This window comes from Salmo salar, chromosome ssa18 (genome assembly GCF_905237065.1).
Source record: "Salmo salar chromosome ssa18, Ssal_v3.1, whole genome shotgun sequence".
In the NCBI taxonomy this organism is placed as follows: Eukaryota; Metazoa; Chordata; class Actinopteri; order Salmoniformes; family Salmonidae; genus Salmo; species Salmo salar.
The window spans coordinates 32,801,971-32,825,373 of NC_059459.1; the positions used below are offsets into that span (position 1 = coordinate 32,801,971).

Consider the following 23,403-nt stretch of genomic DNA (forward strand, 5'->3'; position numbering starts at 1 on the left):
TGTCTCTGGTTGCCTGGTCAATAACACTGACATTAATACTCTCTGTATTAACCTCAGTTAGCCTACCTAGGCAGTAATACTATCTGTATTAATCTGTTAGCCTACCTAGGCAGTAATACTCTCAGTATTACTGCCTAGGTAGGCGATAATACACAGAACTGTAGACCTAGGCAGGCCAAAGATTAACACAGATTACTGCTTAGGCTAAACAGATTAATACAATCTGTGTTAATCTGTTAGCCTACCTAGGCAGTAATACTCTCTGTATTAATCTGTTAGCCTACCTAGACAGTAATACTCTCTGTATTAATCTCAGTTAGCCTACCAAGGCAGTAATACTATCTGTTAGCCTGCCTAGACAGTAATACTCTCTGTATTAATCTCAGTTAGCCTACCAAGGCAGTAATACTATCTGTATTAATCTCAGTTAGTCTACCTAGACAGTAATACTCTCAGTTAGCCTACCTAGACAGTAATACTCTCAGTTAGTCTACCTAGACAGTAATACTCTCAGTTAGTCTACCTAGACAGTAATACTCTCAGTTAGTCTACCTAGACAGTAATACTCTCAGTTAGTCTACCTAGACAGTAATACTCTCAGTTAGCCTACCTAGACAGTAATACTCTCAGTTAGCCTACCTAGACAGTAATACTCTCAGTTAGCCTACCTAGACAGTAATACTCTCTGTATTAATCTCAGTTAGCCTACCAAGGCAGTAATACTATCTGTATTAATCTCCGTTAGTCTACCTAGACAGTAATACTCTCAGTTAGCCTACCTAGACAGTAATACTCTCAGTTAGTCTACCTAGACAGTAATACTCTCAGTTAGCCTACCTAGACAGTAATACTCTCAGTTAGCCTACCTAGACAGTAATACTAGCCTACTTGATCATGAGCAATTCGTTTTCTCAGCCCAGACCCTACCCAATCAGAAAATCTACTTCCATCAGTCGCATAATGTCATCAGAACATTCTCTTTGACAGACAAGGTACAACACTGTGCATGTAAATCCCAGCATGCACTTCAATTCACCTGCCCACTATGCGTTACTTGACTTTGTCCTCTAGACTGAGTCGTAGACGCCACTAATATGATTTTCTGTGTTGCTGTCAAAGATTTGGATGAAAAATGCACTCAAAGGAGGAGTTGAATTTATAGTGTCTTATATAATGCAGAAGTAGTTTGTCTTAAATGTAGATTTGGATCCTATCAGGAATGTAATTGATTTAATGGCTAAATGGCCTGGATATATCTTGTCTTGTGTATGGTACAGCAGTTCTACTCAGATTTGTCAGTTCTATCTCAAGGTACTTAGCTTACAGTACGTGGAAGCATCAGATCTCACCCTGCATACAGAGTGGAGGGAGGAGGGGATGGAGGGAGGAGAGGAGAGGACAGAGTGGGGGGAGGGAGGACAGTATAGAGTCGAGGTAAGGAGGGAGGACAGAGTGGAGGGAGGGGGGGAGGAGAGGACAGAGTGGAGAGAGGTAGGGGGAAAGGAGAGGACAGAGTGGAGGGAGGTAGGGGGGAAGGAGAGGACAGAGTGGAGGGAGGTAGGGGGGAAGGAGAGGACAGAGTGGAGGGAGGAGGGGGGAGAGGAGAGGACAGAGGAGAGGAGGGGGGGGAGGGAGGAGAGGACAGAGTGGTGGGAGGGAGGAGAGGACAGAGAGTGGGAGAGGAGGGCGGAGAGTGGTGGGAGGGAGGGGAGGACGGCGTAGAGTGGTGGGAGGGAGGAGGGACGGCGTAGAGTGGTGGGAGGGAGGAGCGGACGGCGTAGAGTGGTGGGAGGGAGGGTAGGACGGCGTAGAGTGGTGGGAGGGAGGAGAGGACGGCGTAGAGTGGTGGGAGGGAGGGTAGGACGGCGTAGAGTGGTGGGAGTCCGAACAGTCCAACTTCTGTCTGCAGCGTCGGAACAGTCCAGCTTCTGTCTGCAGCGTCGGAACAGTCCAGCTTCTGTCTGCGGCGTCGGAACAGTCCAGCTTCTGTCTGCGGCGTCGGAACAGTCCAGCTTCTGTCTGCGGCGTCGGAACAGTCCAGCCTCTGTCTGCAGCGTCGGAACAGTCCAGCTTCTGTCTGCAGCGTCGGAACAGTCCAGCCTCTGTCTGCAGCGTCGGAACAGTCCAGCCTCTGTCTGCAGCGTCGGAACAGTCCAGCCTCTGTCTGCAGCGTCGGAACAGTCCAGCTTCTGTCTGCAGCGTCGGAACAGTCCAGCCTCTGTCTGCAGCGTCGGAACAGTCCAGCCTCTGTCTGCAGCGTCGGAACAGTCCAGCCTCTGTCTGCAGCGTCGGAACAGTCCAGCCTCTGTCTGCAGCGTCGAAACAGTCCAGCTTCTGTCTGCAGCGTCGGAACAGTCCAGCTTCTGTCTGCAGCGTCGGAACAGTCCAGCCTCTGTCTGCAGCGTCGGAACAGTTTGGGTTCTTTGCTTTGAATTGCACTACTAAGCAGTGGAGTCCTCTATGAACAACCTGTTTTATTCTGAACTAATCAAAGTCAATTCAATTGATCACAGATGGAAGCCAATTTTTGTAATGTTTTGATTTGTGATCTGGAAGGTGGTTGGTTATACCTCAGCAATTACAATTCTAAGGGGCAGTGTTCTCTTATCCAAATAGGCTATTTTACTGTTTTAATTTTAATACGTTTTCAGAGTTTTTGTGTGTAAATAAAGTCGGATTTTATGTGTTTTCATTTCAGGCTGTAAGGCAACAAAAGGTGAACATTTTAGGTGTTGGAGACTTTCCATACCTGCTGTATATATGGAGACTGTTTAGTTCCAAAAATAAGTGGTTAAAAAATAAAATAACATGTTTCCTGATCTTTCTTATATCTCTCAGATATAGGACAGACACTTCAGAACAAACTTTTGGGGACTCTCTTTTGTTCCATGTAGTGAATCTGTTATTCAATGCTTTTGTGTGGGCTAATAGCAGTAAGGCAAAATGTTTTTATTAAATGTATATATTTTTGGGATACTTCAGGAGGTCTGAACATTCAAAATCAAATAGTAAAATGATCCTTCGTATGATCTCCTTAAAACAATTCCTTATAGTTTAGTAGAACACTCCCCCGGCTTAGACAGGGCTTACACTGTAATGGGTTAAATAAGGACTGTAGAAAGCAAAGTGAAGCAGAGAGAACAGAACAGTGGGGTAAAATCCCTGTTGAGCAGGATTATAAATCCTTAAAGCGAGATTGTCTCTCTAGAAACTCATATGTGATTGTGTATTATATATATATAAAGAGTCCGGCTTTAAATGGGGGACGTGTTATTCCTCCAATTACAGCGTTGAGTTTGACAGAAGCTGGACAGATCCGCTGGGCTGGCTGTTGGTTGTTTTGTTTTGTCACGGTTGAGAGACTATGATTCCTTTTTTACCCAGAAAGGAGGCGGGAGGGAGAGAAGGGGAGGGGAGGGAGGGAGGGAGAAGGGGAGGGAGGGAGGTAGGGAGAAGGGGAGGGAGGGAGAAGGGGAGGGAGGGAGGTAGGGAGAAGGGGAGGGAGGGAGGGAGGTAGGGAGAAGGGGGAGGGAGGGAGGTAGGGAGAAGGGGAGGGAGGTAGGGAGAAGGGGAGGGGAGGGAGGGAGGAGGGAGAAGGGGGAGGGAGGGAGGTAGGGAGAAGGGGGGGAGGGAGGTAGGGAGAAGGGGTGGGAGGGAGGTAGGGAGAAGGGGGAGGGAGGGAGGGAGGTAGGGAGAAGGGGGAGGGAGGGAGGTAGGGAGAAGGGGGGGAGGGAGAAGGGGGAGGGAGGAGGGAGAAGGGGAGGGAGGGAGAAGGGGGAGGGAGGAGGGAAGGGGGAGAAGGGGAGGAGGGAGGTAGGGAGAAGGGGGGAGGGAGGTAGGGAGAAGGGGAGGGAGGTAGGGAGAAGGGGAGGGAGGGAGGTAGGGAGAAGGGGAGGGAGGGAGGAGGAGGGAGAAGGGGAGGGAGGTAGGGAGAAGGGGAGGGAGGGAGGGAGGAGGGAGGGAGGTAGGGAGAAGGGGAGGAGGTAGGGAGAAGGGGAGGGAGGGAGGTGGGAGAAGGGGGAGGGAGGTGGGGAGAAGGGGAGGGAAGGAGGGAGGTAGGGAGAAGGGGAGGGAGGAGGGAGGTAGGGAGAAGGGGAGGGAGGTAGGGAGAAGGGGGGGGAGGGAGGTAGGGAGAAGGGGTGGGGGAGGGAGGTAGGGAGAAGGGGAGGGAGGGAGGTAGGGAGAAGGGGGGGGAGGTAGGGAGAAGGGGAGGAGGAGGTAGGGAGAAGGGGGAGGGGAGGTAGGGAGAAGGGGAGGGAGGAGGAGGGAGAAGAGGGAGGTAGGGAGAAGGGGGGAGGGAGGTAGGGAGAAGGGGAGGGAGGGAGGGAGGGAGAGGGAGGGGGGAGGTGGGAGAAGGGGAGGGAGGTAGGGAGAAGGGGGAGGGAGGAGGGAGAAGGGGAGGAGAAGGGTGGGAGAAGGGGGAGGAGGGAGGTAGGGAGAAGGGGAGGGAGGGAGGAGGGAGAAGGGGAGGAGGAGGGAGGGGGAGAAGGGGGAGGGAGGAGGGAGAAGGGGAGGGAGGGAGGTAGGGAGAAGGGGTGGGAGGTAGGGAGAAGGGGAGGGAGGTAGGGAGAAGGGGAGGAGGGAGGGAGGTAGGGAGAAGAGGGGAGGGAGGGAGGTAGGGAGAAGGGGAGGGAGGTAGGGAGAAGGGGAGGGAGGGAGGTAGGGAGAAGGGGAGGGAGGTAGGGAGAAGGGGAGGAGGGAGGTAGGGAGAAGGGGAGGGAGGGAGGGAGAGGGAGAAGGGGGAGGGAGGTAGGGAGAAGGGAGGGGGAGGGAGGAGGGAGAAGGGGAGGGAGGGAGGTAGGGAGAAGGGGAGGGAGGTAGGGAGAAGGAGGAGGGAGGTAGGGAGAAGGGGAGGGAGGAGGTAGGGAGAAGGGGAGGGAGGTAGGGAGGGAGGGAGGGAGGGAGGGAGGAGGGGGGGAGGGAGGTAGGGAGAAGGGGAGGGAGGGAGGGAGGTAGGGAGGGGGAGGGAGAAGGGAGGGAGGAGGTAGGGAGAAGGGGGAGGGAGGGGAGAAGGGGAGGGAGGAGGGAGAAGGGGGAGGGAAGGAGGGAGGTAGGGAGAGGGGAGGGAGGAGGGAGGTAGGGAGAAGGGGGGGAGGGAGGTAGGGAGAAGGTGGAGGGAGGGGGTAGGGAGAAGGGGGAGGGAAGGGAGGTAGGGAGAAGGGGAGGGAGGGAGGTAGGGAGAAGGGGAGGAGGGAGAGGGAGGAGGGGGAGGGAGGGAGGAGGTAGGAGAAGGAGGGAGGGAGGGAGGTAGGGAGAAGGGGGGAGGTAGGGAGAAGGGGAGGGAGGTAGGGAGAAGGGGGAGGGAGGGAGGGAGAAGGGGGAGGGAGGGAGAAGGGGAGGAGGGAGGTAGGGAGAAGGGGAGGGAGGAGGGGGAGGGAGAAGGGAGGGAGGGAGGGAGAAGGGGAGGGAGGAGAGGAGGGAGGGAGAAGGGGAGGGAGGGAGGAGGGAGAAGGGGAGGGAGGGAGGGAGGTAGGGAGAAGGGGTGGGAGGGAGGGAGAAGGGGGGGGAGGGAGGGAGAATGGGAGGAGGGAGAAGGAGGGAGGAGGGAGGGGGGGAGGGAGGGAGGTAGGGAGAAGGGGGAGGGAGGAGGAGGGAGAAGGAGAGGAGGGAGGTAGGGAGAAGGGGAGGGAGGGAGGTAGGGAGAAGGGGAGGGAGGAGAAGGAGGTAGGGAGAGGGGAGGGAGGGAGGTAGGGAGAAGGGGAGGGAGGTAGGGAGAAGGGAGGGAGGGAAGGGAGGAGGGAGAGGAGGAGGGAGGGAGGGAGGGAGGGGAGAAGGGGAGGGAGGTAGGGAGAAGGGGGGAGGAGGGAGGAGGGAGAAGGGGAGGGAGGGAGGAGGGAGAAGGGGAGGGAGGGAGGAGAAGGAGGGAGAAGGAGGGAGGAGGGAGGGAGGGAGGAGAAGTGGAGGGAGGGAGAAGAGGGAGGGAGGGAGAAGGGGGGGAGGTAGGGAGAAGGGGAGGAGAGGGAGGGAGGGAGAAGGGGAGGGAGGGAGGAGAAGGAGGGAGGGAGGAGGGAGGGAGAAGGAGGAGGAGGTAGGGAGAAGGGGAGGTAGGGAGAAGGAGGAGGGAGGGAGGAGGGAGGGAGGTAGGGAGAAGGGGAGGGAGGAGGGAGAAGGGGAGGGGAGGTGGGAGAAGGGGAGGGAGGGAGGGAGGGAGGGGGAGGAGGGGAGGAGGGAGAAGGGGGAGGAGGGAGGGAGGGGGGGGAGAAGGGAGGAGGAGGGAGGGAGAAGGGGAGGGAGGTAGGGAGAAGGGGGAGGAGGAGGTAGGGAGGGAGGGAGGGAGGGAGGGAGAAGGGGAGGGAGGGAGGTAGGGAGAGGGAGGGGAGGGAGGGAGGGTAGGGAGAAGGGGAGGAGGGAGGGAGGGAGAAGGGAGGGAGGAGAGGGAGAAGGGAGGAGGGAGGAGGAGGGAGAAGGGGAGGAGGAGGGAGAAGGGAGGGGAGGAGGAGGGAGGGAGAAGGGGGAGGGAGGAGGGGGTAGGGAGAAGGGAGGGAGGTAGGGAGAAGGAGGAGGGAGGAGGGAGGTAGGGAGAAGGGGGAGGAGGTAGGGAGAAGGGGAGGGAGGTAGGGAGAAGGGAGGAGGGGGAGGGAGAAGGGGAGGGAGGGAGGGAGAAGGGGGAGGGAGGGAGGTAGGGAGAAGGGGGAGGGAGGGAGGGAGGGTGGAGGGAGAAGGGGAGGGAGGAGGGAGGGAGGGAGGGAGGGAGGAGAAGGGGAGGGAGGGTAGGGAGAGGGAGAGGAGGGAGGGAGGGAGAAGGGGGAGAAGGTGGGAGGTAGGGAGAAGGAGGGAGGTAGGGAGAAGGGGGAGGGAGGTAGGGAGAAGGGGAGGGAGGGAGGGAGGTAGGGAGAAGGGAGGGAGGGAGGGAGGGAGAAGGGGAGGGAGGTAGGGAGAAGGAGAGGGAGGAGGGAGGTAGGGAGAAGGGTGGTAGGGAGGAGGGGAGGGAGGGAGGAGAGGGATGGAGGTAGGGAGAAGGGGAGGGAGGGAGGGAGAAGGGAGGAGGGAGGGAGGGAGAAGGGGGGGGAGGAGGGGAGAAGGGGGAGGAGGGAGAAGGGGGAGGGGAGGAGGGGAGGGAGGAGAATGGAGGGAGGGAGAGGGAGGAGGGGGGAGGGAGGGAGGGAGGGGGAGAAGGGGAGGGAGGGAGGGAGAAGGGGAGAAGGGAGGGAGGGAGGGAGGGAGGAGGGAGGGAGGTAGGGAGAAGGGGGGAGGTAGGGAGAAGGGGGAGGAGGAGGGAGAAGGGGAGGGAGGGAGGGAGAAGGGAGGGAGGGAGGGAGAAGGAGGAGGAGGAGAAGGAGGGAGAGGAGGGAGGAGAGGGGAGGGAGGAGAGGGGGAGGGAGGGAGGAGGGAGAAGGGGAGGGAGGGAGGGAGAAGGGGAGGAGAGGAGGGAGAAGGGGGAGGGAGGGAGAAGGGGAGGAGGTAGGGAGGAAGGGAAGGAGGAGGAGGGAGGTAGGGAGAAGGGGGGGAGGTAGGGAGAAGGGGAGGGGTGGGAGAAGGGGGAGGAGGGAGGGAGGGAAGGGAGGGAGGGAGGGAGAAGGAGGGAAGGGAGGGTGAGAGGGAGGAGAAGGGGGGGAGGGGAGGAGGGAGGAGGTAGGGAGAAGGGGAGGGAGGTAGGGAGAAGGGGGGGGGAGGGAGGAGGTAGGGAGGAAGGAGGGAGGTAGGGAGAAGGGGAGGGAGGGAGGTAGGGAGAAGGGGAGGGAGGAGGAGGGAGAGGGGAGGAGGGAGGTAGGGGAGAAGGGGGAGGAGGAGGGTAGGGAGAAGGGGGGGAGGTGGGGAGGAGGGAGGTAGGGAGAAGGGGGGAGGGAGAGGGAGGGAGGTAGGGAGAAGGGGGAGGGAGGAGGGAGAAGGGGAGGGAGGTAGGGAGAAGGGGGGAGGTAGGAGAAGGGAGGGAGGGAGAAGAGGGGGAGGGAGGAGGAGGTAGGGAGAAGGGGAGGAGGGAGGTAGGGAGAAGGGGAGGGAGGAGGGTAGGGAGAAGGGGGGAGGGAGGAGGGAGGAGGTAGGGAGAAGGAGGGAGGGGAGGTAGGGAGAAGGTGGGAGGGAGAGGAGAGGGGGAGGGAGGTAGGGAGAAGGAGGGAGGAGGGAGAAGGGAGGGAGGAGGGAGAAGTGGAGGAGGAGAAGGGAGGAGGGAGAAGGGAGGTGGAGGGGAGGAGGGAGGAGGAGGTAGGGAGAGGGAGAAGGGGAGGGAGGTAGGGAGAAGGAGGGAGGTAGGAGGAGAAAGGGAGGAGGAGGAGGGAGAAAGGGGAGGGAGGGAGAAGGGGGAGGGAGGAGGGAGGGAGAAGGGAGGGAGGGAGAGAGGGAGGGAGGTAGGGAGAAGGGGAGGGAGGTAGGGAGAAGGAGGAGGGAGGGAGAAGGAGGAGGAGGTAGGGAGAAGGGGTGGGAGGGGGAGAAGGGGAGGGAGGTTGGGAGAAGGGGTGGAGGGAGAGTGGAGGGAGGAGGGAGGGGAGAAGTGGAGGGAGGGAGAAGTGGGAGGGGGGAGAAGGGGTGGGAGGTTGGGAGAAGGGGAGGGAGGTAGGGAGGGGAGGGAGGGAGGAGAGGGAGGGAGGGAGGGAGAAGTGAAAAGAGAGAGAAGTGAAGGGAAAGAGGGAGGAAGGGGTGGGGAGGAGTAGGGAGAAGGGGAGGGAGGAGAAGGGGAGGAGGGAGGGTGGAGGGGAAGAAGGGGAGGAGGGAGAAGGGGTGGGAGGTTGGGAGAGGAGGAGGTAGGGAGAAGGGGAGGGAGGGAGGGAGAGTGGAGGGGAGAAGGGAGGGAGGTAGGAGAAGGGGTGGGAGGTTGGGAGAGGAGGGAGGGGAGAGGGAGGAGGGGAGGGAGGGAGGAGAAGGGGAGAGGGGAGAGGAGGGAAGAGGAGGAAGGGGGAGGGAGGAGAAGGAGGGAGGGAGGAGAAGGGGAGGGAGGTAGGGAGAAGGGAGGGAGGAGAAGGGGGAGGGAGGAGAAGGGGGGAGGAGGGGAGAAGGGGAGGGAGGGAGAAGTGGAGGGAGGAGAAGGGGAGGAGGGGAGAAGGGAGGGAGGTAGGGAGAAGGGGAGGAGGGAGGGAGAAGGGAGGAAGGGAGAAGGGAGGGAGGTAGGGAGAAGGAGGAGAGGGGAGAAGGGGAGGAGGAAAGAGGGAAGGGAGGAGATGGAGGAGAGGGAGAAGGGAGGAGGAAGGAGAGAGGAGAAGGGGAGGGGAGGAGAAGGGGAGGGAGGGAGGGAGGGAGGAGGAAGGAGAGAAGGAGGGAGGAGGAGGAAGAGAGGAGGGAGGAGGGAGAAGGGAGGAGGAGGGAGAAGGAGGAGGAAGGAAGAAGGGAGGGAGGGGAGGGAGGAGGAGGGAAAGGGAGAGGGAGGAAGGGAGAAGGAGGGAGGTAGGAGGAGAGGGAGGAGGAAGGGGGAGGAGGGAGGGAGGGAGAAGGGGAGGGGGAGGGAAGGGAGAGGGAGAAGGGGTGGGAGGGAAGGGAGGAGAGTAGGGAGAAGGGGGAGGGGGAGGTAGGGAGAAGGGGAGGAGAGGGAGGAGGGAGGAGGGAGAAGGGGAGGGAGGGAGGTAGGGAGAAGGGGAGGTAGGGAGAAGGAGGAGGGAGGGGGGGAGGGAGAAGGGAGGGGAGGTGGGGGGAGAAGTGGAGGGCGGAGAGAGGGAGGGGGTGGGAGAGGGAGGGAGGGAAGGGGAGGAAGGGAGGGAGAGGAGGTGGAGGTGGGAGAAGGGGGAGGGAGGTAGGAGAAGGGGAGGGAGAGGAGTGGGGAGAAGGAGGGAGGTAGGGAAGGGAGGGAGGGGAGAAGGGGGAGAGGAGAGGGAGGAGAGGAGAAGGGAGGGAGGGAGAGGGGAAGGGAAGGAGGAGAAGGAGGAGGGGGAGGAGGAGAAGGAGGGGAGGGTGGGGGGGAGGAGGAGGGAGGAGAGGGGAGGAGAAGGGGGGGAGGAGGGAGAAGGAGGGAGGAGGAAGAAGGGGAGGGAGGGAGGTTGGGAGAAGGGGTGGGAGGTTGGGAGAAGGGGGAGGGAGGAGGAGGGAGGTAGGGAGAAGGGGGGAGGTAGGAGAAGGAGGGAGGTAGGGAGAAGGGGAGGGAGGTAGGGAGAAGGAGGAGAAGGGAGGGAGAGAGGAGGGAGGAGAAGGGGAGGGAGGGAGGAGAAGGGGAGGGAGGGAGGGAAGGGAGGGAGGAGGGAGGAGAAGGAGGGAGGAGGAGGGGAGGAGGAGGGAGGTAGGGAGAAGGAGAGAGGGAGGGAGGAGGGGAGGGAGGGAGGGAGGTAAGGAGAAGGAGGGAGGGAGGGAGGTGGGGAGGGAGAAGGGAGGTAGGGAGAAGGGGAGGGAGGGGAGGTAGGGAGAAGGTGGAGGGTGGGAGAAGGGGAGGAGGAAGGGAGGGGGAGAAGGAGGGAGGTAGGGAGAAGGGAGGGAGGTAGGGAGAAGGGGAGGGAGGGGGGAGGGAGAGGAGTAGGAGAAGGGGAGGAGGGAGGAGAAGAGGGAGGAGGAGGGAGAGGGGAGGGAGGGAGGGAGAAGGAGGAGAAGGGGAGGGAGGAGGTGGGAGGGGGAGGGAGGTAGGGAGAAGGGGGGGGAGGGAGGGAGGAGGAGGGAGGAGGTAGGGAGAAGGGGAGGGAGGGAGGGAGGTAGGGGAAGGAGGGAGAGGGAGGGGTAGGGAAGGAAAGGAGGAGGGAGGTAGGAGAAGGAGGGAGGGAGGAGGGAGAAGGGGAGGTAGGGAGAAGGGGGAGGGAGTGAGGAGAAGGGGAGGAGGGAGGGGTGGGAGAGGGTGGGGGGGAGGGAGGGAGGGTAGGGAGAAGGGGTGGGAGGGGTCGGAGGGAGTGGGAGGTAGGGAGAAGGGTGGGAGGTACGGGAGAAGGGGAGGTAGGGGAAGGGGGAGGTAGGGAGAAGGAGATGGGGGGAGGAGGTAGGGAGTAGGGAGGGGGTGGAGGTAGGGAGAAGGGGTGGGAGGTAGGGAGAAGGGAGGGGAGGTAGGGAGAAGGTGGAGGGAGGAGGGAGGTGGGGAGGGGAGGGAGGTAGGGAGAAGGGAGGAGAAGTGGAGGGGAGGGGAGGAGAGGTGGGAGGTTGGGAGAAGGTGGAGAGGGAGGGAGAAGGGGAGGAGAGAGAGGAGTTAGGAGAAGAAGAGGAGGTAGGGAGAATGAGGAGGAGGGAGGAGAAGGGAGGAGAGGAGAAGGGAGGGAGGGAGGTAGGGAGAAGGAGGAGGGAGAAGTGAGGAGGAGAAGGGGTGGGAGAAGGGGAGGAGGGAGGAGGAGAAATGGAGGGAGGAGAAGGGGAGGAGGGAGAAGGGGTGGGAGGTTGGGAGAAGGGAGGGAGGAGTGGGGAGAAGGGGAGGGAGGGAGGGAGGGAGTAGGGAGAAGGGGTGGAGGTTGGGGAAGGAGGGGAGGGAGGGGAGAAGTGGAGGGAGGAGAAGGGGAGGGAGAAGTGGAGGGAGGGAGGTAGGGAGAAGGGGTGGGAGGTAGGGAGAAGGGGAGGGAGGTAGGGAGAAGGGGGAGGTAGGGGAGAAGGAGGGAGGTAGGGAGAAGGGGAGGGAGGTAGAGAGAGGGGAGGGAGGGAGGGAGAAGGGGAGGAGGGAGGGAGGGAGGAGAAGGGGTGGGAGGTTGGGAGAAGGGGGGAGGGAGGGAGGGGGAGAAGGGGAGGGAGGTAGGAGAAGGGGAGGTAGGAGAAGGGAGGGAGGTAGGGAGAAGGGGAGGAGGTTGGGAGAAGGGGAGGGAGGTAGGGAGAAGGGGAGGGAGGTAGGGAGAAGGGGGGGAGGGAGGAGGAGGTAGGGAGAAGGAGGGAGGGAGAAGGGGAGGGAGGAGGGAGGAGGGAGAAGGGGAGGGAGGGAGGTAGGGAGAAGGGAGGGAGGGAGGGGAGTAGGAGAAGGGGGGGGAGGGAGGTAGGGAGAAGGGGAGGGAGGGAGGGGAGGGGGGGGAGGAGGGAGGTAGGGAGAAGGGGAGGGAGAAGTGGAGGGAGGGAGGTAGGGAGAAGGGGTGGGAGGTTGGGAGAAGGGGAGGGAGGGAGGGAGGGAGAAGTGGAGGGAGGAGAAGGGGAGGGAGGAGGTAGGGAGAAGGGGTGGGAGGTTGCGAGAAGGGGAGGGAGGTAGGGAGAAGGGGAGGGAGGAGAAGTGGAGGAGGGAGAAGGGTGGGAGAAGGAGGGAGGGAGGGGGGAGAAGGGGAGGGAGGGAGAAGGAGGGAGGGAGAAGGGGGTGGGAGGTTGGGAGAAGGGGAGGGAGGTAGGGAGAAGGGGGAGGGAGGGAGGAGGGAGAAGGGGTGGGAGGTTGGGAGAAGGGGAGGGAGGTAGGGAGAAGTGGAGGGAGGGAGAAGGGGAGGGAGGGAGGGAGAAGTGGAGGAGGGAGGTAGGGAGAAGGGGTGGGAGGTAGGGAGAAGGAGGAGGTAGGGGAGAAGGGGTGGGAGGGGGGGAGGGAGGGGAGGCGGTAGGAGAAGGGGAGGGAGGGAGTTAGGGAGAGGGAGGGAGGGAGGGAGGTGGGGAGGGAGGGAGGTAGGGAGAAGGGGAGGGAAGTGGAGGAGGGAGGTAGGGAGAAGGTGGGAGGTTGGGAGAAGGGGAGGGAGGGAGGAGGAGAGATGGGGAGGGAGGGAGAGGAGGAGGGAGGAGGTAGGGAGAAAGGTGGGAGGTTGGGAGAAGGGGAGGGAGGTAGGGAGAAGGAGGGAGGGAGAAGTGGAGGGAGGGAGAAGGGGTGGGAGGTTGAGGAGGGAGGGAGGGAGGAGGGGGAGAAAGGGAGGGAGGAGAGGAGGGAGGAGGGAGGGAGGAGGGAGAAGGGGGAGGAGGGAGAAGGGTGGAGATGGGTGGGAGGGGAGGGGGGTATGGAGAAGGGGTGGGAGGTAGGGAGAAGGGGTGGGAGGTAGGGGAGAAGGGGAGGGAGGTAGGGAGAAGGGGAGGTAGGGAGAAGGGTGGGAGGTGGGTGGGAGGGGAGGGGTGGGGGGTAGGGAGAAGGGGAGGGAGGTAGGGAGAAGGGGTGGGAGGTAGGGAGAAGGGGTGGGAGGTAGGGAGAAGGGGTGGAGGTAGGGAGAAGGAGAGGGAGGGAGGGAGGTAGGGAGAAGGGGTGGGGGGGTAGGGAGAAGGGGTGGGAGGTAGGAGAAGGAGGGAGGAGGGGAGGAGTGGAGGGAGGGAGAAGAGGAGGGAGGGAGGAGGGAGTGGAGGAGGGAGAAGGGAGGGAGGGAGAAGGGTGGGAGGTTGGGAGAAGGGGAGGGAGGGAGAAGGAGGAGGGAGGGAGGAGGTAGGGAGAAGGGGAGGAGGGAGGGAGGGTAAGGGAGAAGAGGAGGGAGGGAGCGAGGTAGGGAGAAGGAGGAGGGAGGTAGGGAGAAGGGAGTGGAGGGAGGGAGGTAGGGAGAGGGAGGGAGAAGTGGAGGGAGGGAGGTAGGGAGAAGGGGTGGGAGGTTGGGAGAAGGGGAGGGAGGAGGAGAAGTGGAGGGAGGGAGAAGGGGAGGGAGGGAGAAGTGGAGGAGGGAGATTGGAGGGAGGGAGGTAGGGAGAAGGGGTGGGAGGTAGGGAGAAGGGGAGGGAGGGAGGGAGGGATAAGGGGAGGGAGGGAGGGAGGGAGAAGGGAGGGAGGGAGGTAGGGAGAAGGGAGGGAGGGGAGGGAGAAGGGGAGGAGGGAGGTAGGGAGAAGGGGTGGGAGGGGAGGGGGTAGGGAGAAGGGGTGGGAGGTAGGGAGAAGGGAGGGAGGTAGGGAGAAGGGAGGGAGGGAGGGAGAAGTGGAGGGAGGAGAAGTGGAGGGAGGGAGAGGTGGAGGAGGGATGGAGAAGGGGGTGGGAGGATGGGAGAAGGGGAGGGAGGGAGGGAGGTAGGGAGAAGGGAGAAGGGGAGGAGGGAGGGAGAAGGGAGGGAGGGAGCGAGGTAGGAGAAGGGAGGAGGAGAAGGGAGGGAGGGAGGGAGGTGGGGAGGGAGGGAGGTAGGGAGAAGGGGAGGGAGGGAGGAGGTGGGAGAAGGGGAGGGAGGTAGGGAGAAGGGAGGTAGGGAGAAGGGGTGGGAGGGAGGGAGGGAGGGAGAAGGGGGTGGGGGTAGGGAGAAGGGGTGGGAGTTAGGGAGAAGGGGTGGGAGGTAGGGAGAAGGGGAGGGAGGTAGGGGAGAAGGGGGAGGGAGGGAGGGAGGTAGGGAGAAGGGGTGGGGGGTAGGGGTGAAGGGGAGGGAGGGAGGTAGGGAGAAGGGGAGGGAGGGAGAAGTGGAGGGAGGGAGGGAGGGAGAAGGGGGTGGGAGGTTGGGAGAAGGGGAGGGAGGGAGAAGGGGAGGAGGTTGGGAGAAGGAGGGAGGTAGGGAGAAGGGGTGGGAGGTAGGGGAGAAGGGGAGAGGAGGAGGGAGGTAGGGAGAAGGGGTGGGGGGGACGGAGAAGGGTGGGAGGTAGGGAGAAGGGGGTGGGAGGTAGGGAGAAGGGGTGGGAGGTAGGGAGAAGGGGTGGGAGGTTGGGAGAAGTGGAGGGAGGGAGGAGGGAGGGAGGTAGGGAGAAGGAGGGAGGGAGAAGGGAGGGAGGTTGGGAGAAGGGGAGTGAGGTAGGGAGAAGGGGAGGGAGGGAGGGAGGTAGGGAGAAGGAGGGAGGGAGGGAGAAGGGGAGGGAGGTAGGGAGAAGGTGTGGGAGGTAGGGAGAAGGGGAGGGAGGTAGGGAGGTAGGGAGAAGGGGTGGGAGTTTGGGAGAAGGGGAGGGAGGGAGGGGGAGGAGGTAGGGAGAAGGGGAGGGAGGGAGGGAGGGAGAAGTGGAGGGAGGGAGAAGTGGAGGGAGGGAGAAGTGGAGGTAGGGAGAAGGGGAGGGAGGTTGGGAGAAGGGGGAGGGAGGGAGGGAGAAGAAGTGGAGGGAGGGAGGTAGGGAGAAGGGGTGGGGGAGGGAGGTAGGGAGAAGGGGAGGGAGGGAGGGAGAAGGGGAGGGAGGGAGGTAGGGAGAAGGGTGGGAGGTAGGGAGAAGGGGTGGGAGGTAGGGAGAAGGGGGAGGGAGGGAGGTAGGGAGAAGGGGTGGGAGGTAGGGAGAAGGGGTGGGAGGTAGGGAGAAGGGGTGGGAGGTAGGGAGAAGGGGAGGGAGGTAGGGAAAAGGGGAGAAGTGGAGGGAGGGAGGGAGAAGGGGTGGGAGGTGGGTGGGAGGGAGGGGGGAGGTAGGGAGAAGGTGGGGGAGGTTGGGAGGGAGGGAGGGAGGGAGAAGGGGTGGGAGGTAGGGAGAAGGGGTGGGAGGTAGGGAGAAGGGGAGGGAGGTAGGGAGAAGGGGAGGGAGGGAGAAGTGGAGGGAGGGAGGTAGGGAGAAGGGGTGGGAGGTAGGGAGAAGGGGAGGGAGGTAGGAAGAAGGGGAGGGGGAGGGGAGGGAGGGGAGAAGGGGTGGGAGGTAGGGAGAAGGGGTGGGAGGTAGGGAGAAGGGGGTGGGAGGTAGGGAGAAGGGGAGGGAGGTAGGGAGAAGGGGAGAAGGGGGTGGGAGGTAGGGAGAAGGGGTGGGAGGTAGGGAGAAGGGGAGGGAGGTAGGAAGAAGGGGAGGGGGGGAGGGAGGGAGGGAGAAGGGGTGGGAGGTAGGGAGAAGGGGTGGGAGGTAGGGAGAAGGGGGTGGGAGGTAGGGAGAAGGGAGGGAGGTAGGGAGAAGGGGAGAAGTGGAGGGAGGGAGGGAGAAGGGGTGGGAGGTGGGTGGGAGGGAGGGAGGGAGGTAGGGAGAAGGGGTGGGAGGTTGGGAGGGAGGGAGGGAGGGAGAAGGGGGTGGGAGGTAGGGAGAAGGGGTGGGAGGTAGGGAGAAGGGGAGGGAGGTAGGGAGAAGGGGAGGAGGGAGAAGTGGAGGGAGGGAGGTAGGGAGAAGGGGTGGGAGGTAGGGAGAAGGGGGAGGGAGGTAGGAAGAAGGAGGGGGGAGGGAGGGAGGGAGAGGGTGGGAGGTAGGGAGAAGGGGTGGGAGGTAGGGAGAAGGGGTGGGAGGTAGGGAGAAGGGGAGGAGGTAGGGAGAAGGGGAGAAGGGGTGGGAGGTAGGGAGAAGGGGGTGGGAGGTAGGGAGAAGGGGAGAAGGGGTGGGAGGTAGGGAGAAGGGGTGGAGGTAGGGAGAAGGGGAGGGAGGTAGGAAGAAGGGGAGGGGGGAGGGAGGGAGGGAGAAGGGGTGGGAGGTAGGGAGAAGGGGTGGGAGGTAGGGAGAAGGGGAGGGAGGTAGGGAGAAGGGGAGGGAGGGAGGGAGGTAGGGAGAAGGGGAGGGAGGTAGGGAGAAGGGGAGGGAGGTAGGGAGAAGGGGTGGGAGGTAGGGAGAAGGGGAGGGAGGTAGGGAGAAGGGGTGGGAGGTAGGGAGAAGGGGAGGGAGGTAGGGAGAAGGGGAGAGGCTTTAAAGAGGTTGCATACCCTAGCATGTGACATCATGTGTCAATGTGATGCTGACGATGGGAGCCTGTCTATGCTGCAGAAGTGTGTTTTTTGTGTGTGTGTGTGTGTGTGTGTGTGTGTGTGTGTGTGTGTTCTGCGTTCTGCTGTGGCAATAACCTTCGGCAGTCGATCAGGAAGGTTCAAGGCTGTTGGAAAACAACATACAGTACATAAAACATATATATTTATGATGTGACTCTTCAAAGCCATTGACAAGGCTTATTTGCATTAGCAGCAACATGCATTGGTTTCTGATGTTTCTGTTAACACGTGTCTGTCTGTCACTGGTGTTTCTGTTAACACGTGTCTGTCTGTCACTGGTGTTTCTGTTAACACGTGTCTGTCTGTCACTGGTGTTTCTGTTAACACGTGTCTGTCTGTCACTGGTGTTTCTGTTAACAAGTGTCTGTCTGTCACTGGTGTTTCTGTTAACACGTGTCTGTCTGTCACTGGTGTTTCTGTTAACACGTGTCTGTCTGTCACTGGTGTTTCTGTTAACACGTGTCTGTCTGTCACTGGTGTTTCTGTTAACACGTGTCTGTCTGTCACTGGTGTTTCTGTTAACACGTGTCTTTCTGTCACTGGTGTTTCTGTTAACACGTGTCTTTCTGTCACTGGTGTTTCTGTTAACACGTGTCTGTCTGTCACTGGTGTTTCTGTTAACACGTGTCTGTCTGTCACTGGTGTTTCTGTTAACACGTGTCTTTCTGTCACTGGTGTTTCTGTTAACACGTGTCTGTCTGTCACTGGTGTTTCTGTTAACACGTGTCTGTCTGTCACTGGTGTTTCTGTTAACACGTGTCTGTCTGTCACTGGTGTTTCTGTTAACACGTGTCTGTCTGTCACTGGTGTTTCTGTTAACACGTGTCTTTCTGTCACTGGTGTTTCTGTTAACAAGTGTTTTATTTGGTGTCTAGTCTAGACTCTTTCAGCTCAACTAGTCTGTCTCCTTGCAGTGAGAAGAATTGAAATGGCTGTCTTGATAAAATGGATGTTGTCATGGCAGCCAGCAACAGAGGGGGAGGAGTAACAGGAGAAAATAGTTCTCATAATAAACTGAGGAGTCAACACTTTGTCTTTAAATCTAAAACAGCATTTTTTGATGAGGGAGAAATTATTTATTTGGTAGCTAGTGAATCAAAGAGCTTGCAACCCTTTCAATGGGTCAAGGCAAATCTGACTAGGGACTTAGAGAGTGAGATGTTTTGAAATATAACTAGAATCAGATATTGTAGATAATGGGTTGGCAACTACATTCAGCCGCGGGCCGATTTGGTCAGGGGGCCGGAACATAATAATGATCATTTGTACGCTGAGACTTGACCACAACTCAGCCCAAAATGAGATTGCATTTGAAAATAACAATAATTTCATACCTTGATTACATTTGTGATCTTGTCTCTTTATTTTATTTGTGAGAATACTTATTTAACAGATTTCTAAATGAAACAAATGATTTCCTGACTTCCTGGTGATCAGTCTTAAATAAACACTTGCGGGCCGCCTGTTGTAGATGGTGTTCTACCATCCTCTACAGAAGGTCTCAACTGTAATATAACTAGAATCAGATGTTGTAGATGGTGTTCTACCATCCTCTACAGAAGGTCTCAACTGTAATATAACTAGAATCAGATGTTGTAGATGGTGTTCTACCATCCTCTACTGTAATATAACTAGAATCAGATATTGTAGATGGTGTTCTACCATCCTCTACTGTAATATAACTAGAATCAGATATTGTAGATGGTGTTCTACCATCCTCTACTGTAATATAACTAGAATCAGATATTGTAGATGGTGTTCTACCATCCTCTACAGAAGGTCTCAACTGTAATATAACTAGAATCAGATGTTGTAGATGGTGTTCTACCATCCTCTACAGAAGGTCTCAACTGTAATATAACTAGAATCAGATGTTGTAGATGGTGTTCTACCATCCTCTACAGAAGGTCTCAACTGTAATATAACTAGAATCAGATGTTGTAGATGGTGTTCTACCATCCTCTACAGAAGGTCTCAACTGTAATATAACTAGAATCAGATATTGTAGATGGTGTTCTACCATCCTCTACTGTAATATAACTAGAATCAGATATTGTAGATGGTGTTCTACCATCCTCTACTGTAATATAACTAGAATCAGATATTGTAGATGGTGTTCTACCATCCTCTACTGTAATATAACTAGAATCAGATATTGTAGATGGTGTTCTACCATCCTCTACTGTAATATAACTAGAATCAGATATTGTAGATGGTGTTCTACCATCCTCTACTGTAATATAACTAGAATCAGATGTTGTAGATGGTGTTCTACCATCCTCTACTGTAATATAACTAGAATCAGATATTGTAGATGGTGTTCTACCATCCTCTACTGTAATATAACTAGAATCAGATATTGTAGATGGTGTTCTACCATCCTCTACAGAAGGTCTCTACTGTAATATAACTAGAATCAGATGTTGTAGATGGTGTTCTACCATCCTCTACTGTAATATAACTAGAATCAGATATTGTAGATGGTGTTCTACCATCCTCTACAGAAGGTCTCTACTGTAATATAACTAGAATCAGATATTGTAGATGGTGTTCTACCATCCTCTACAGAAGGTCTCTACTGTAATATAACTAGAATCAGATATTGTAGATGGTGTTCTACCATCCTCTACTGTAATATAACTAGAATCAGATATTGTAGATGGTGTTCTACCATCCTCTACTGTAATATAACTAGAATCAGATATTGTAGATGGTGTTCTACCATCCTCTACTGTAATATAACTAGAATCAGATATTGTAGATGGTGTTCTACCATCCTCTACTGTAATATAACTAGAATCAGATATTGTAGATGGTGTTCTACCATCCTCTACTGTAATATAACTAGAATCAGATGTTGTAGATGGTGTTCTACCATCCTCTACTGTAATATAACTAGAATCAGATATTGTAGATGGTGTTCTACCATCCTCTACTGTAATATAACTAGAATCAGATATTGTAGATGGTGTTCTACCATCCTCTACAGAAGGTCTCTACTGTAATATAACTAGAATCAGATATTGTAGATGGTGTTCTACCATCCTCTACTGTAATATAACTAGAATCAGATATTGTAGATGGTGTTCTACCATCCTCTACAGAAGGTCTCTACTGTAATATAACTAGAATCAGATATTGTAGATGGTGTTCTACCATCCTCTACTGTAATATAACTAGAATCAGATATTGTAGATGGTGTTCTACCATCCTCTACTGTAATATAACTAGAATCAGATATTGTAGATGGTGTTCTACCATCCTCTACTGTAATATAACTAGAATCAGATATTGTAGATGGTGTTCTACCATCCTCTACTGTAATATAACTAGAATCAGATGTTGTAGATGGTGTTCTACCATCCTCTACTGTAATATAACTAGAATCAGATATTGTAGATGGTGTTCTACCATCCTCTACTGTAATATAACTAGAATCAGATATTGTAGATGGTGTTCTACCATCCTCTACAGAAGGTCTCTACTGTAATATAACTAGAATCAGATATTGTAGATGGTGTTCTACCATCCTCTACTGTAATATAACTAGAATCAGATATTGTAGATGGTGTTCTACCATCCTCTACTGTAATATAACTAGAATCAGATATTGTAGATGGTGTTCTACCATCCTCTACAGAAGGTCTCTACTGTAATATAACTACAATCAGATATTGTAGATGGTGTTCTACCATCCTCTACTGTAATATAACTAGAATCAGATGTTGTAGATGGTGTTCTACCATCCTCTACTGTAATATAACTAGAATCAGATATTGTAGATGGTGTTCTACCATCCTCTACTGTAATATAACTAGAATCAGATATTGTAGATGGTGTTCTACCATCCTCTACTGTAATATAACTAGAATCAGATATTGTAGATGGTGTTCTACCATCCTCTACTGTAATATAACTAGAATCAGATATTGTAGATGGTGTTCTACCATCCTCTACTGTAATATAACTAGAATCAGATATTGTAGATGGTGTTCTACCATCCTCTACTGTAATATAACTAGAATCAGATATTGTAGATGGTGTTCTACCATCCTCTACAGAAGGTCTCTACTGTAATATAACTAGAATCAGATGTTGTAGATGGTGTTCTACCATCCTCTACTGTAATATAACTAGAATCAGATATTGTAGATGGTGTTCTACCATCCTCTACTGTAATATAACTAGAATCAGATATTGTAGATGGTGTTCTACCATCCTCTACAGAAGGTCTCTACTGTAATATAACTAGAATCAGATGTTGTAGATGGTGTTCTACCATCCTCTACTGTAATATAACTAGAATCAGATATTGTAGATGGTGTTCTACCATCCTCTACTGTAATATAACTAGAATCAGATATTGTAGATGGTGTTCTACCATCCTCTACTGTAATATAACTAGAATCAGATATTGTAGATGGTGTTCTACCATCCTCTACTGTAATATAACTAGAATCAGATGTTGTAGATGGTGTTCTACCATCCTCTACAGAAGGTCTCAACTGTAATATAACTAGAATCAGATATTGTAGATGGTGTTCTACCATCCTCTACTGTAATATAACTAGAATCAGATATTGTAGATGGTGTTCTACCATCCTCACAGAAGGTCTCTACTGTAATATAACTAGAATCAGATGTTGTAGATGGTGTTCTACCATCCTCTACTGTAATATAACTAGAATCAGATATTGTAGATGGTGTTCTACCATCCTCTACTGTAATATAACTAGAATCAGATATTGTAGATGGTGTTCTACCATCCTCTACTGTAATATAACTAGAATCAGATGTTGTAGATGGTGTTCTACCATCCTCTACTGTAATATAACTAGAATCAGATATTGTAGATGGTGTTCTACCATCCTCTACTGTAATATAACTAGAATCAGATATTGTAGATGGTGTTCTACCATCCTCTACAGAAGGTCTCTACTGTAATATAACTAGAATCAGATATTGTAGATGGTGTTCTACCATCCTCTACAGAAGGTCTCTACTCTAAGTCTAAGGCAGATTGTTGCAGTGATCCACTTTATCTGTTCCCCGTGGCAGCATGCAGATACACTGCAGTGGTACAGAGGGGTAATCAGATGCAGGAAGATCTGCAACATGTTGGCTATTTGACAACGACAGCGACTTCTAGAAGTCCTCATCCTGGACACATACCATGTAGTAGCAGGGTTAAATCCCATAGCTGGATTTTGAAGGTATTTCTCAGGGCTCCTACTGCTGTATTTCATGTTGAATTAGAGTTATTGATTGAGTGTATTTTTCCTCTTCTCATTCTCTCCTCTTCTGCATCCTGTGAGGGATGGAAGGGGGAGGGGTGTGTTTTTAGTCACCAGTAGGGGGAGCTGAAGCTCCATGTATATCTGAGCCTCAACACCACAGCCACCAAGGCTTCTAAAGAGCGTTCCTCCTGATCTAACCTTGAAAGCAGGATTTTTATTCAAAGGTAGATTGACAGGGGTTGTCAAAATCTCTCTCTCTCTCTCTCTCTCTCTCTCTCTCTCGCTCTCTCTCTCTCTCTCTCTCTCTCTCTCTCTCTCTCTCTCTCTCTCTCTCTCTCTCTCTCTCTCTCTCTCTCTCTATCTCTCTCTCTCAATTCATTTTCAATTTAAGAGGCTTTATTGGCATGGGAAACATATGTTTACATTGCCAAAGCAAGTGAAATAGATAATAAATAAAAGTGAAATTAACAATAAAAAATGAACAGTAAACATTACACTCACAAAAGTTCCAAAAGAATAAAGCCATTTCAAATGTCATATTATGTCTTTATACAGTGTTGTAATGATGTGCAAATAGTTAAAGTACAAAAGGGAAAATAAATAAACATGGGTTGTATTTACAATGGTGTTTGTTCTTCACTGGTTGCCCTTTTCTTGTGGCAGCAGGTCACAGATCTTTGTGCTGTGATTACACACTGTTGTATTTCCCCCAGTAGATATGGGAGTTTATCAAAATTGGATTTGTTTTCGAATTCTTTGTGTATCTGTGTAATCTGAGGAAAATATGTCTCTAATATGGTCATACATTTGGCAGGAGGTTAGGAAGTGCAGCTCAGTTTCCACCTTATTATGTGGGCAGTGTGCACATAGCCTGTCTTCTCTTGAGAACCAGGTCTGCCTACAGTGGCCTCTCTCAATGGCAAGTCAATGCTTTCCTTAAGTTTGGGTCAGTCACAGTGATCAGATATTCTGCCACTGTCTACTCTCTGTTTAGGGCCGAAAAAACATATTTTGCTCTGTTTTTTTGTAAATTCTTTCCAATGTGTCAAGTAATTATCTTTTTGTTTTCTCATGATTTGGTTGGGTCTAATTGTGTTGCTGTCCTGGGGCTCTGTGGGGTCTGTTTGTGAACAGAGCCCCAGGACCAGCTTGCTTAGGGGGCTTCTCTCCAGGTACATTTTTCTGTAGGTGATGGCTTTGTTATGGAAGATTTGGGAATCACTTCCTTTTTAGGTGGTTGCAGGTAGCCTAGTGGTTAGAGCGTTGGACTAGTAACCGAAAGGTTGCAAGATTGAATCCCCGAGCTGACAAGGTAAAAAATCTGTCATTCTACCCCTGAACAAGGCAGTTAACCCACTGTTCCTAGGCCGTCATTGAAAATAAGAATTTGTTCTTAACCGACTTGCCTAGTTAAATTAAGGTAAAATAATCTATCTGTCTCCTCTCTTTTCTCTCTCACTCTCTATCTTCTCTCTCGCTTCAATCACAGTTTTGTCTATGCTGGTTAGGGTTGCACATTTTGGGGAATATTCAGAGGTGGAAACTTACCATGGGAATATATGGGAATTAATGGCAATATATGCAAATTAATATTAATACCATTTAAATGTAGATGTTTTTTGCAATGGATATATTTACCATCATATGGAGACAGAAACATAAACCTTTTACCTTATCATAAGTAGACATAATTGCAAATTATTAAATAAAACAATTTAGTTACGAATGTAACTAAGTGAGTTGACTATTTCACATGGGATGATTTCACTGAACAAAAGAAAGGGAATATTGAATGATCCCCAATGATCCATCGCATCTCACAAAAACGTTTTCAACATACATCTGTAAAATGATAGTCTAGAAACTAGAGCTTTGGTTGTCTTCCTCTCAGGCTTCCATGTCTTCTCCCTGGACC

At 54.6% G+C, this 23,403-nt stretch overlaps 1 protein-coding gene across 2 annotated transcripts in view; it reads left to right on the forward strand.

Annotated features, from left to right (window-relative positions):
• LOC106560274 (lysosomal cobalamin transport escort protein LMBD1) overlaps positions 1-23,403 on the forward strand; it is a 311,650-nt gene that overhangs the window by 7,154 nt on the left and 281,093 nt on the right. The window lies entirely within an intron of this gene.